At 46.5% G+C, this 13,606-nt stretch overlaps 1 protein-coding gene across 1 annotated transcript in view; it reads left to right on the plus strand.

Annotated features, from left to right (window-relative positions):
• The window catches only part of LOC123743219 (transmembrane protein 65), a 101,655-nt gene that overhangs the window by 1,199 nt on the left and 86,850 nt on the right, over positions 1-13,606 (plus strand). The window lies entirely within an intron of this gene.

The following is a 13,606-nucleotide window of genomic DNA, read 5'->3' on the forward strand; positions in this document are numbered from 1 at the left end:
TACTATAGGTTCATTACAAAACACTTACTCTCATAAGAGTAAAACAATACGTTATTTCTCTATTGATATCAATACATTCTGCCCTCAAATTGTGAGATTTCTGTATCTGTAAAAGTAGTTGAGGATAGAATGCTTATGCCCTTGTTGTAAGCAGTATAGTAATGTGTGTGTGTGTGTGTGTGTGTGTGTGTGTGTGTGTGTGTGTGTGTGTGTGTGTGTGTGTGTGTGTGTGTGTGTGTGTGTGTGTGTGTGTGTGTGTGTGTGTGTATATGTGTATGTTAGTGTGTTAGTGTGAGATATGGAGAGAGAGGAATAATGAGAGAGGGGAGAGAAGAAGAGAGACAGCGAGAGAGGGTAGAGAAAAACACAGGGAGAGAGGAATAGAGAGCGAGCAAGGGGAGATAATGCGAGAGACACAGGGGGAGGGAGAGAGGGGAGAGAAAGAGAGAGACAGGGAGCGAGGGAGAGAGAGAGATGGGGGAGAAAGAGAGAGACAAGGAGCGAGGGAGGGAAGAGAGAGACAGGGAGAGAGAGAGGGAGGGAAGAGAGACAGGGAGAGAGAGAGAGACGGAGCGAGGGAGAGAGAGAGACGGGGAGGGAAGAGAGAGACAGGGAGAGACAGGGAGAGAGGGAGAGAGGGAGGGAAGAGAGAGACAGGGAGAGAGAGAGAGAGAGAGAGTGAGAGAGGGAGGGAGGGAAGAGAGAGACAGGGAGAGAGAGAGAGAGAGAGAGAGAGGGTGGGGGGATAGAGAGAGACAGGGAGAGAGTGAGAGAGGGAGGGAAGAGAGAGACAGGGAGAGAGAGAGAGAGAGAGAGAGAGAGGGTGGGGGGATAGAGAGAGACAGGGAGAGAGTGAGAGAGGGAGGGAAGAGAGAGACAGGGAGAGAGAGAGAGAGAGGGTGGGGGGATAGAGAGAGCCAAAGTGCTAGAGAGCATCATGGTTGCAGATGATGTCTGTAATGATGAAGTGGTGTTGGGGCTGTTGAAGCGCACTTCTCCTGCTCTCTCTGTTATCCATAGATGTCTCCTGGGTCACATGGGGCTGAGCAGTGGGATGCTTCTGACTGTTACCCTGGCCTTAATACTTTATAATGGGCATTGTGCACTGGACTGCTGTTTCTGGATTAACCTACTGAGAGACATTTGTCCACCTGGTTTGATGTTACGGTAAACATTTGTCCACCTGGTTTGATGTTACGGTAAACATTTGTCCACCTGGTTTGGTGTTACGGTAAACATTTGTCCACCTGGGTTTGATGTTACGGTAAACATTTGTCCACCTGGTTTGATGTTACGGTAAACATTTGTCCACCTGGTTTGGTGTTACGGTAAACATTTGTCCACCTGGGTTTGATGTTACGGTAAACATTTGTCCACCTGGTTTGATGTTACGGTAAACATTTGTCCACCTGGGTTTGATGTTACGGTAAACATTTATCCACCTGGTTTGGTGTTACGGTAAACATTTGTCCACCTGGTTTGATGTTACGGTAAACATTTGTCCACCTGGGTTTGATGTTACGGTAAACATTTGTCCACCTGGTTTGGTGTTACGGTAAACATTTGTCCACCTGGGTTTGATGTTACGGTAAACATTTGTCCACCTGGTTTGATGTTACGGTAAACATTTGTCCACCTGGGTTTGGTGTTACGGTAAACATTTGTCCACCTGGGTTTGATGTTACGGTAAACATTTGTCCACCTGGTTTGGTGTTACGGTAAACATTTGTCCACCTGGTTTGATGTTACGGTAAACATTTGTCCACCTGGGTTTGATGTTACGGTAAACATTTGTCCACCTGGGTTTGGTGTTACGGTAAACATTTGTCCACCTGGTTTGGTGTTACGGTAAACATTTGTCCTCCTGGTTTGGTGTTACGGTAAACATTTGTCCACCTGGTTTGGTGTTACGGTAAACATTTGTCCACCTGGGTTTGGTGTTACGGTAAACATTTGTCCACCTGGGTTTGATGTTACGGTAAACATTTGTCCACCTGGTTTGGTGTTACGGTAAACATTTGTCCACTTGGGTTTGATGTTACGGTAAACATTTGTCCACCTGGTTTGATGTTACGGTAAACATTTGTCCACCTGGGTTTGATGTTACGGTAAACATTTATCCACCTGGTTTGGTGTTACGGTAAACATTTGTCCACCTGGTTTGATGTTACGGTAAACATTTGTCCACCTGGGTTTGATGTTACGGTAAACATTTGTCCACCTGGTTTGGTGTTACGGTAAACATTTGTCCACCTGGGTTTGATGTTACGGTAAACATTTGTCCACCTGGTTTGATGTTACGGTAAACATTTGTCCACCTGGGTTTGGTGTTACAGTAAACATTTGTCCACCTGGGTTTGATGTTACGGTAAACATTTGTCCACCTGGTTTGGTGTTACGGTAAACATTTGTCCACCTGGTTTGGTGTTACGGTAAACATTTGTCCACCTGGGTTTGATGTTACGGTAAACATTTGTCCACCTGGGTTTGGTGTTACGGTAAACATTTGTCCACCTGGTTTGGTGTTACGGTAAACATTTGTCCACCTGGTTTGGTGTTACGGTAAACATTTGTCCACCTGGTTTGATGTTACGGTAAACATTTGTCCACCTGGTTTGGTGTTACGGTAAACATTTGTCCACCTGGTTTGGTGTTACGGTAAACATTTGTCCACCTGGGTTTGGTGTTACGGTAAACATTTGTCCACCTGGGTTTGATGTTACGGTAAACATTTGTCCACCTGGGTTTGATGTTACGGTAAACATTTGTCCACCTTGTTTGGTGTTACGGTAAACATTTGTCCACCTGGTTTGATGTTACAGTAAACATTTGTCCACCTGGTTTGGTGTTACGGTAAACATTTGTCCACTTGGGTTTGGTGTTACGGTAAACATTTGTCTACCTGGGTTTGGTGTTACGGTAAACATTTGTCCACCTGGGTTTGATGTTACGGTAAACATTTGTCCACCTGGTTTGGTGTTACGGTAAACATTTGTCCACTTGGGTTTGATGTTACGGTAAACATTTGTCCACCTGGTTTGATGTTACGGTAAACATTTGTCCACCTGGGTTTGATGTTACGGTAAACATTTATCCACCTGGTTTGGTGTTACGGTAAACATTTGTCCACCTGGTTTGATGTTACGGTAAACATTTGTCCACCTGGGTTTGATGTTACGGTAAACATTTGTCCACCTGGTTTGGTGTTACGGTAAACATTTGTCCACCTGGGTTTGATGTTACGGTAAACATTTGTCCACCTGGTTTGGTGTTACGGTAAACATTTGTCCACCTGGGTTTGATGTTACGGTAAACATTTGTCCACCTGGGTTTGGTGTTACGGTAAACATTTGTCCACCTGGTTTGGTGTTACGGTAAACATTTGTCCACCTGGTTTGGTGTTACGGTAAACATTTGTCCACCTGGTTTGATGTTACGGTAAACATTTGTCCACCTGGTTTGGTGTTACGGTAAACATTTGTCCACCTGGTTTGGTGTTACGGTAAACATTTGTCCACCTGGGTTTGGTGTTACGGTAAACATTTGTCCACCTGGGTTTGATGTTACGGTAAACATTTGTCCACCTGGGTTTGATGTTACGGTAAACATTTGTCCACCTGGTTTGGTGTTACGGTAAACATTTGTCCACCTGGTTTGATGTTACAGTAAACATTTGTCCACCTGGTTTGGTGTTACGGTAAACATTTGTCCACTTGGGTTTGGTGTTACGGTAAACATTTGTCCACCTGGGTTTGGTGTTACGGTAAACATTTGTCCACCTGGGTTTGATGTTACGGTAAACATTTGTATTCCTTTAGCCATGGGATGTTCTCCTATCCTTCTCGCCATCAGACTCTCCTCTATGTATATGGCTGTCTGGGTTCAAACCCGGGTCACCTGAGCGCAGTAAGACTCTGGTTTGAACCCGGGTCACCTGAGCACAGTAAGACTCTGGTTTGAACCCGGGTCACCTGAGCACAGTAAGACTCTGGTTTGAACCCGGGTCACCTGAGCACAGTAAGACTCTGGTTTGAACCCGGGTCACCTGAGCGCAGTAAGACTTCGCTGAGCTAAACACCGGAAAAACCTTAGGCATTACCTCAAGGAGATAACTGAAGCCTTCAGGTCCCACTGAGTCACCTCCATTACATACAGTACTGTAGGTATTTAATGTCTCCCCTCCTCCAGTCCCAGCCCAGGGTCCTATCTCAGGGTCCTAGCCCAGGGTCCTATCTCAGGGTCCTAGCCCAGGGTCCTAGCCCAGGGTCCTATCCCAGGGTTCAATCCCAGGGTCCCAGCCCAGGGTCCCAGCCCAGGGTCCTATCCCAGGGTCCCAGCCCAGGGTCCCATCTCAGGGTTCAATCCCAGGGTCCAATCCCAGGGTCCCAGACCAGGGTCCTATCCCAGGGTAATAGCCCAGGGTTCAATCCCAGGGTCCAATCCCAGGGTCCCAGACCAGGGTCCTATCCCAGGGTAATAGCCCAGGGTCCCAGCCCAGGGTCCTATCCCAGGGTCCTATCCAGGGTCCCAGCCCAGGGTCCTATCTCAGGGTCCTAGCCCAGGGTTCAATCCCAGGGTCCAATCCCAGGGTCTTTGCATCTTTTTGATCTGAGGTCCTCCTCACTGTTCACTGTATAAGTAGTTGCTGTCTATATCTGTGCTCTCTGAAACAGTAGAGCAGTAGTGAATGTGATAAGTATTATTTCTAGTACTGCTGACTCTCCTTATCGTAGAGGGGAAAGAACAACAGGTATTGTCTCCTCTACATGATAGTACAGGAACAGGAAGGAAGGTGTGTAGTACTCACCACTAACAGAGATTATACTGCACCCTCTATTCTCTCCATTAGGTTTATTGAGGAGGACTGAATGGGTTTCGAGACGTTCATCTGTTTTGTTGCGTTTCTGTTGAGGTTATTGTGTGTAGGGGACACATTCCCTTATGGGTCATTTAGACAACAGCTACTAAAGGACAATAGAATTGATGATGCCTCTTATGTGGTGTCAAGAGGCTCTCAGTGTTAAACCTTACATCTGTATATAATATTACCTCGGCTAGTATGGGGCATTATTGTCACAATGTAAGAAATCAACATTTGAAGCATATTTCTTGGACAATTGGCTCTTTTGGATGAAAATGTATTGAGAACGTAGTGTGGAAAATTGACACGTTTTCATTTCCCCGCTGTAAAACAATATATCGACAGATGTATCGGTAAGTTTAGTCGGGAATCGGTATCGGACCCCAAAAAAACAATCGGTCGGACTCTACGAAGGATCTTTATTGAATCTCTATAACATTGAGAATTGGCCTCCCGAGTGGTGCAGCGGTCCCAAGGCACTGCATCACAGTGCTTGAGGCATCACTACAGACCCGGGTTCGATCCCAGGCTGTGTCACAGCCGACCGTGACCGGGAGACCCATGAGGCGGCGTACAATTGTCCCAGCGTCGTCCGAGTTAGGTCGGGGTTTGGCCCATCGCGCTTTAGTGACTCCTTGTGGCGGGCCGGGCACCTGCAAGCTGACTTCCGGTCACCAACTGGACGGTGTTTCCTCTGACACATTGGTGCGGCTGGCTTCCGGGTTAAGGCGAGCAGTGTGTCAAGAAGCAGGGTTGTGTTTTAGAGGACGCATGGCTCTCGACCTTCGCCTCTCCCGAGTCCGCAGGGGAGTTGCAGCGATGGGACAAGACTGTAACTACCAATTGGACATCATAAAAAAGGGGTAAAAAAATAAAAAGATTGAGAATCAATTAATTGACAATGTCTGAATCAAGACCCAATTAAGAGATTTTAAACATTAGGCCTAACTGCTCTAAAAGTAGCTTCCCTAAGTAGCATAATCATTTGGTAACCTGTCAACTGACACGTCATAAAGCATTTCAATCTGCCTGGGGATGCTCAATGATGCTGCCACAATGTAGTTATTGGGCTGATGTTAAATGCCATATGGAATACAGATCTACTGCGGTATGGAAGTACCTCTCAGATCATTCTCAGGAACTGCACTTCATTCCACAGGAGCAACAGGGGTAATGTTAAACACTGTCTATTGACAAGATTCAAGGCTCTGTTTTTTTTTTACCTTGAATGAGAGGTGAACAAGAGGTTACATGGGGAAAAAGAGGTGCTAGTTATTTGTACTATGACCTACTGGATTAACCTACAGCAACTGGCACATATAATCTGTGTCCCAAATGGTACACTATTCCCTATATAGTGCACTACTTTTGACCTGGGCCCATAGGGTGCAATTTGGGATGCAGATAAAGGCCTATGACCAGATGAACACAAATGAAGACTAGAGGGGATAAAGAAGGAAAAGTCTCTTCAATATTTCACCCTCCATTTGGTTTAATTACAGTCTGTTGCCATGGTGCTGGGTGAGTTCCTGCTCTGAAAATAGAGTTCAAGGCTGCGTCCCAAATGACACCCTATTCCCGATATAGTGCACTACTTTAGACCTGGGCCCTATGGCACCCTATTCCCTACAATGAGGGAAAAAGTATTTGATCCCCTGCTGATTTTGTACGTTTGCCCACTGACAAAGAAATGATCAGTCTATAATTTTAATGGTAGGTTTATTTGAACAGTGAGAGACAGAATAACAACAAAAAAATCCAGAAAAACGCATGTTAAAAATGTTAGAAATTGATTTGCATTTTAATGAGGGAAATAAGTATTTGACCCCATCTCAATCAGAAAGATTTCTGGCTCCCAAGTGTCTTTTATACAGGTAACGAGCTGAGATTAGGAGCACACTCTTAAAGGGAGTGCTCCTAACCGCAGCTTGTTACCTGTATAAAATACACCTGTCCACAGAAGCAATCAATCAATCAGATTCCAAACTCTCCACCATGGCCAAGACCAAAGAGCTCTCCAAGGATGTCAGGGACAAGATTGTAGACCTACACAAGGCTGGAATGGGCTACAAGACCATCGCCAAGCAGCTTGGTGAGAAGGTGACAACAGTTGGTGCGATTATTCGCAAATGGAAGAAACACAAAAGAACTGTCAATCTCCCTCGGCCTGGGGCTCCATGCAAGATCTCACCTCGTGGAGTTGCAATGATCATGAGAACGGTGAGGAATCAGCCCAGAACTACACGGGAGGATCTTGTCAATGATCTCAAGGCAGCTGGGACCATAGTCACCAAGAAAACAATTGGTAACACACTACGCCGTGAAGGACTGAAATCCTGCAGCGTCCGCAAGGTCCCCTGCTCAAGAAAGCACATATACATGCCTGTCTGAAGTTTGCCAATGAACATCTGAATGATTCAGAGGACAACTGGGGGAAAGTGTTGTGGTCAGATGAGACCAAAATTGAGCTCTTTGACATCAACTTAACTCGCCGTGTTTGGAGGAGGAGGAATGCTGCCTATGACCCCAAGAACACCATCCCCACCGTCACACATGGAGGTGGAAACATTATGCTTTGGGGGTGTTTTTCTGCTAAGGGGACAGGACAACTTCACCGCATCAAAGGGACGATGGACGGGGCCATGTATCGTCAAATCTTGAGTGAGAACCTCCTTCCCTCAGCCAGGGCATTGAAAATGGGTCGTGGATGGGTATTCCAGCATGACAATGACCCAAAACACACGGCCAAGGCAACAAAAGAGTGGCTCAAGAAGAAGCATATTAAGGTCCTGGAGTGGCCTAGCCAGTCTCCAGACCTTAATCCCATAGAAAATCTGTGGAGGGAGCTGAAGGTTCGAGTTGCCAAACGTCAGCCTCGAAACCTTAATAACTTGGAGAAGATCTGCAAAGAGGAGTGGGACAAAATCCCTCCTGAGATGTGTGCAAACCTGGTGGCCAACTACAAGAAACGTCTGACCTCTGTGATTGCCAACAAGGGTTTTGCCACCAAGTACTAAATCATGTTTTGCAGAGGGATCAAATACTTTTTTCCCTCACTGTATATAGTGCGCTTCTTTAGACCTGGGCCCTATGGGCATTATATATGGAGTCAAGGGCAGGGCAGCCATTGGGGGGGGGATACTAATGATTCCCAAGGGGAGTCAGTTTCCTACAGTCTTGATCCCCAAGGGGAGTCAGTTTCCTACAGTCTTCATCCCCAAAGGGAGTCAGTTTCCTACAGTCTTGATCCCCAAGGGGAGTCAGTTTCCTACAGTCTTGATCCCCAGGGGGAGTCAGTTTCCTACAGTCTTGATCCCCAAGGGGAGTCAGTTTCCTGCAGTCTTGATCCCCAGGGGGAGTCAGTTTCCTACAGTCTTGATCCCCAAGGGGAGTCAGTTTCCTACAGTCTTGATCCCCAGGGGGAGTCAGTTTCCTACAGTCTTGATCCCCAGGGGGAGTCAGTTTCCTACAGTCTTGATCCCCAAGGGGAGTCAGTTTCCTGCAGTCTTGATCCCCAGGGGGAGTCAGTTTCCTACAGTCTTGATCCCCAAGGGGAGTCAGTTTCCTACAGTCTTGATCCCCAGGGGGAGTCAGTTTCCTACAGTCTTGATCCCCAAGGGGAGTCAGTTTCCTACAGTCTTGATCCCCAGGGGGAGTCAGTTTCCTACAGTCTTGATCCCCAAGGGGAGTCAGTTTCCTACAGTCTTGATCCCCAGGGGGAGTCAGTTTCCTACAGTCTTGATCCCCAGGGGGAGTCAGTTTCCTACAGTCTTCATCCCCAAGGGGAGTCAGTTTCCTACAGTCTTGATCCCCAAGGGGAGTCAGTTTCCTACAGTCTTCATCCCCAAGGGGAGTCAGTTTCCTACAGTCTTGATCCCCAGGGGGAGTCAGTTTCCTACAGTCTTGATCCCCAAGGGGAGTCAGTTTCCTGCAGTCTTGATCCCCAGGGGGAGTCAGTTTCCTACAGTCTTGATCCCCAAGGGGAGTCAGTTTCCTACAGTCTTGATCCCCAGGGGGAGTCAGTTTCCTACAGTCTTGATCCCCAGGGGGAGTCAGTTTCCTACAGTCTTGATCCCCAAGGGGAGTCAGTTTCCTGCAGTCTTGATCCCCAGGGGGAGTCAGTTTCCTACAGTCTTGATCCCCAAGGGGAGTCAGTTTCCTACAGTCTTGATCCCCAGGGGGAGTCAGTTTCCTACAGTCTTGATCCCCAGGGGGAGTCAGTTTCCTACAGTCTTCATCCCCAAGGGGAGTCAGTTTCCTACAGTCTTGATCCCCAGGGGGAGTCAGTTTCCTGCAGTCTTGATCCCCAGGGGGAGTCAGTTTCCTACAGTCTTGATCCCCAAGGGGAGTCAGTTTCCTACAGTCTTGATCCCCAAGGGGAGTCAGTTTCCTACAGTCTTGATCCCCAGGGGGAGTCAGTTTCCTACAGTCTTGATCCCCAAAGGGAGTCAGTTTCCTACAGTCTTGATCCCCAAGGGGAGTCAGTTTCCTACAGTCTTGATCCCCAAGGGGAGTCAGTTTCCTACAGTCTTGATCCCCAAGGGGAGTCAGTTTCCTACAGTCTTGATCCCCACGGGGAGTCAGTTTCCTACAGTCTTGATCCCCAAAGGGAGTCAGTTTCCTACAGTCTTGATCCCCAAAGGGAGTCAGTTTCCTACAGTCTTGATCCCCAGGGGGAGTCAGTTTCCTACAGTCTTGATCCCCACGGGGAGTCAGTTTCCTACAGTCTTGATCCCCAGGGGGAGTCAGTTGACTGCGACAGTGTCACCTTCATGGTTATAGTCCTCTAGGGCTTGTGTTACACGTACAGGCAGAAGGGGAGACAGGCAGGCAGACAGTTAGACAGAGTCACGCAGACACACAGGCAGTTAGAGAGACATGCAGACAGGCAAGGTGGAAGGCAGGCAAGCAAACAGGCAGACAGAGAGGTAGAGAGAGGTAGGCAGACAGGGAGACAGGCAGGGAGACAAGCAGGCAGAGAGGAAGACGGACAGGTAGAGAAGCAGGCAGACAGGCAGTTAGACAGAGAGGCAGAGAGACAGGCAATTAGACAGCCAGACAGGGAGAGAGGCCGATAGGGCGGGAGAGAGGGAGAGATTTAGGGAGGGAAGGAGGAAGGGAGAGATGCAGGAGGGTAGGAAGGAGGCAACATAGCACGTGGTGGAGGCACTCACAGGAGGACGCTGTCCTCTAATCACCATGGTGCCTTGTGGGGGATGGGGAAGTGGCTCAACTTTACGACCTTGATCTGCCTATCTACAGTATCCACACACACACACACACACACACACACACACACACACACACACACACACACACACACACACACACACACACACACACACACACACACACACACACACACACACACACACACACACACACACACACACACACACACACACCCCCTGCCTATCTATCTATCTATCCTGCAGCTCTAACAGGCCTTCGAGGTTCCTAATAAACACAGGCACCACCAGTGCTTTCAAGGAGCTGCAGTAGTAAGCCTAGTAACCCACTGTAGGCCCACTGTACCGTTACCCACAGTGGGTTTTATGCTGCTTTAAAGCTTTATGCTTCTGGGATATGTGGGAAGCTAGCGTCCCACCTCGACAACAGCCAGTTAAATTGCAGAGCGCCAAATTCAAACAACAGAAATCTCATAATTACAATTCCTCAAACATCCAAGTATTATACACCATTTTAAAGCTTAACTTCTTGTTAATCAAGCCACAGTGTCTGATTTCAAAAAGGCTTTTCGGCGAAAGCATACCATATGACTATGTTAGGTCAGCGCCTAGTCACAAAAAAACATACAGCCATTTTCCAGCCAAGAGAGGAGTCACAAAAAGCAGAAATAGAGATAAAATGAATCACTAACCTTTGATGATCTTCATCAGATGGCACTCATAGGACTTCATGTTACACAATACATGTATGTTTTGTTCGATGAAGTTCATATTTATATCCAAAAATTTCAGTTTACATTGGCGCGTTATGTTCAGTATTGTTTTGCCTCCAAAACATCCAGTGATTTTGCAGGGAGCCACATCAATTTACAGAAATACTCATCATAAACATTGATATAAGATACAAGTGTTTTACATAGAATTAAAGATACACTTCTCCTTAATGCAACCGCTGTGTCAGATTTCAAAAAAGCTTTACAGCAAAAGCACGCCATGCGATAATCTGAGTACAGTGCTCAGGCACCAAAACAAGCCATACAGATACCCGCCATGTTGTGGAGTCAACAAAAGTCAGAAATAGCATTATAAATATTCACTTACCTTTGATGATCTTCATCAGACTGCACTCCCAGGAATCCCAGTTCCACAATAAATGTTTGTTTTGTTTCGATAAAGTCCATATTTATGTCCAAATACCTCCTTTTTGTTTGCGCGTTCAGTTCACTATTCCAAATGCAGAAGGCGCGGGCACTAAGTCCAGGAGAAAAGTAAAAAAAGTTGCATTACAGTTTGTAGAAACATGTCAAACGATGTATAGAATCAATCTTTAGGATGTTTTTATCATACATCTTCAATAATATTCCAACCGGACAATTCCTTTGTCTTTGGAAATGAAAAGGAACTCAGCTCGCTCTCATGGCTGCGCGCGTGACTGAGCTCATGGCATTTTTCCAGACACCTGGTTGAAACAGCTCTTATTCTCTCCCCATTCACAGTAGAAGCATGAAACAACGTTCTAAAGACTGTTGACATCTAGTGGAAGCCTTAGGAAGTACAATATGACCCCACAGACACTGTATATTGGATAGGCAATCACTTGAAAAACTACAAACCTCAGATTTCCCACTTCCTGGTTGGATTTTTCTCAGGCTTTTGCCTGCCATATGAGTTCTGTTATACTCACAGACATAATTCAAACAGTTTTAGAAACTTCAGAGTGTTTTCTATCCAAATCTACTAATAATATGCATATCCTAGCTTCTGGGCCTGAGTAGCAGGCAGTTTACTCTGGGCACCTTATTCATCGAAGCTACTCAATACTGCCCCCAGATCCCAAAGAAGTTAAAGCTACTGCAGGGTTATGACATCTTGTATTTTACTACTGCTGTGTCTGCTGTGATCTCACACACATCAGTTTGTTGAGATTTACTACTGTAGGTCAGTGCACCTTAGTGCCTGGTCGCCATAGCAACACTTTGTGTTCAGTCTCACAAGTGTCAAGGTTGTTGATCATTTAAAGGTTTCTTTATGAAACCTGCAGAGACATACAGCATTTATGCTCTTTCCTCTCCCAGTTAACTTGATTTGTGTAAGAATAACAAAGTAGTCATGCATCCGTTGTTGAGGGCATCTTGATCGGTGAGGTAAAACCCTTCTCTGTAAGGGCCAATAACAGCCAGCCTTTCACTCTTCATAACTATTGAACTTGAGAAATCATTTCTGCTCTGAATGTTGTTTCATTAAAATGCAAGTCATACACAACTCTAGACACAAATGAAAATGTTGTGATGATGTTAGTTTATGTGGTGACAACCTGAGGACAGCCATTACATGTTCAGGGTTACCAGATGGGGCGGCCAGACAGACTAATATAATAACACTTCCCCAGTCTGGACTGGAGCCATTTGTTCTTGCTGAAGAGTAAAGATGAGACATTGTACTGAAGGTATTAGACAACCTGAAGAAAACAGTATTTGTCATATTGGCGTTAGTATCTTATTACCGTCCTCTCTGTTTAATTTTATTCCCTTTTCTCATCTTTCCTCTCTTCTCCTCTGACTCTATCCTTCTCTCATCCTGTTTCTCCCTCCATCCTCTCTCTTTCCTCTCTTCTCCTCTGACTCTATCCTTCTCTCTTCCTGTTTCTCCCTCCATCCTCCCTCTTTCCTCTCTTCTCCTCTGACTCTATCCTTCTCTCATCCTGTTTCTCCCTCCATCCTCTCTTTTTCCTCTCTTCTCTGACTCTATCCTTCTCTCTTCCTGTTTCTCCCTCCATCCTCTCTCTTTCCTCTCTTCTCCTCTGACTCTATCCTTCCCTCTTCCTGTTTCTCCCTCCCTCCATCCTCTCTCTTTCCTCTCTTCTCCTCTGACTCTATCCTTCTCTCTTCCTGTTTCTCCCTCCATCCTCTCTCTTTCCTCTCTTCTCCTCTGACTCTATCCTTCTCTCTTCCTGTTTCTCCCTCCATCCTCTCTCTTTCCTCTCTTCTCCTCTGACTCTATCCTTCTCTCTTCCTGTTTCTCCCTCCATCCTCTCTCTTTCCTCTCTTCTCCTCTGACTCTATCCTTCTCTCTTCCTGTTTCTCCCTCCATCCTCTCTCTTTCCTCTCTTCTCCTCTGACTCTATCCTTCTCTCTTCCTGTTTCTCCCTCCATCCTCCCTCTTTCCTCTCTTCTCCTCTGACTCTATCCTTCCCTCTTCCTGTTTCTCCCTCCCTCCATCCTCTCTCTTTCCTCTCTTCTCCTCTGACTCTATCCTTCCCGCTTCCTATTTCTCCCTCCATCCTCTCTCTTTCCTCTCTTCTCCTCTGACTCTATCCTTCTCTCTTCCTGTTTCTCCCTCCATCCTCTCTCTTTCCTCTCTTCTCCTCTGACTCTATCCTTCTCTCTTCCTGTTTTTCCCTACATCCTCTCTTCTCCTCTGACTCTATCCTTCTCTCTTCCTGTTTCTCCCTCCATCCTCCCTCTTTCCTCTCTTCTCCTCTGACTCTATCCTTCTCTCTTCCTGTTTCTCCCTCCCTCCATCCTCTCTCTTTCCTCTCTTCTCCTCTGACTCTATC

Source organism: Salmo salar, chromosome 05 (assembly GCF_965601325.2).
Source record: "Salmo salar chromosome 05, fSalSal1, whole genome shotgun sequence".
Lineage (NCBI taxonomy): Eukaryota > Metazoa > Chordata > Actinopteri > Salmoniformes > Salmonidae > Salmo > Salmo salar.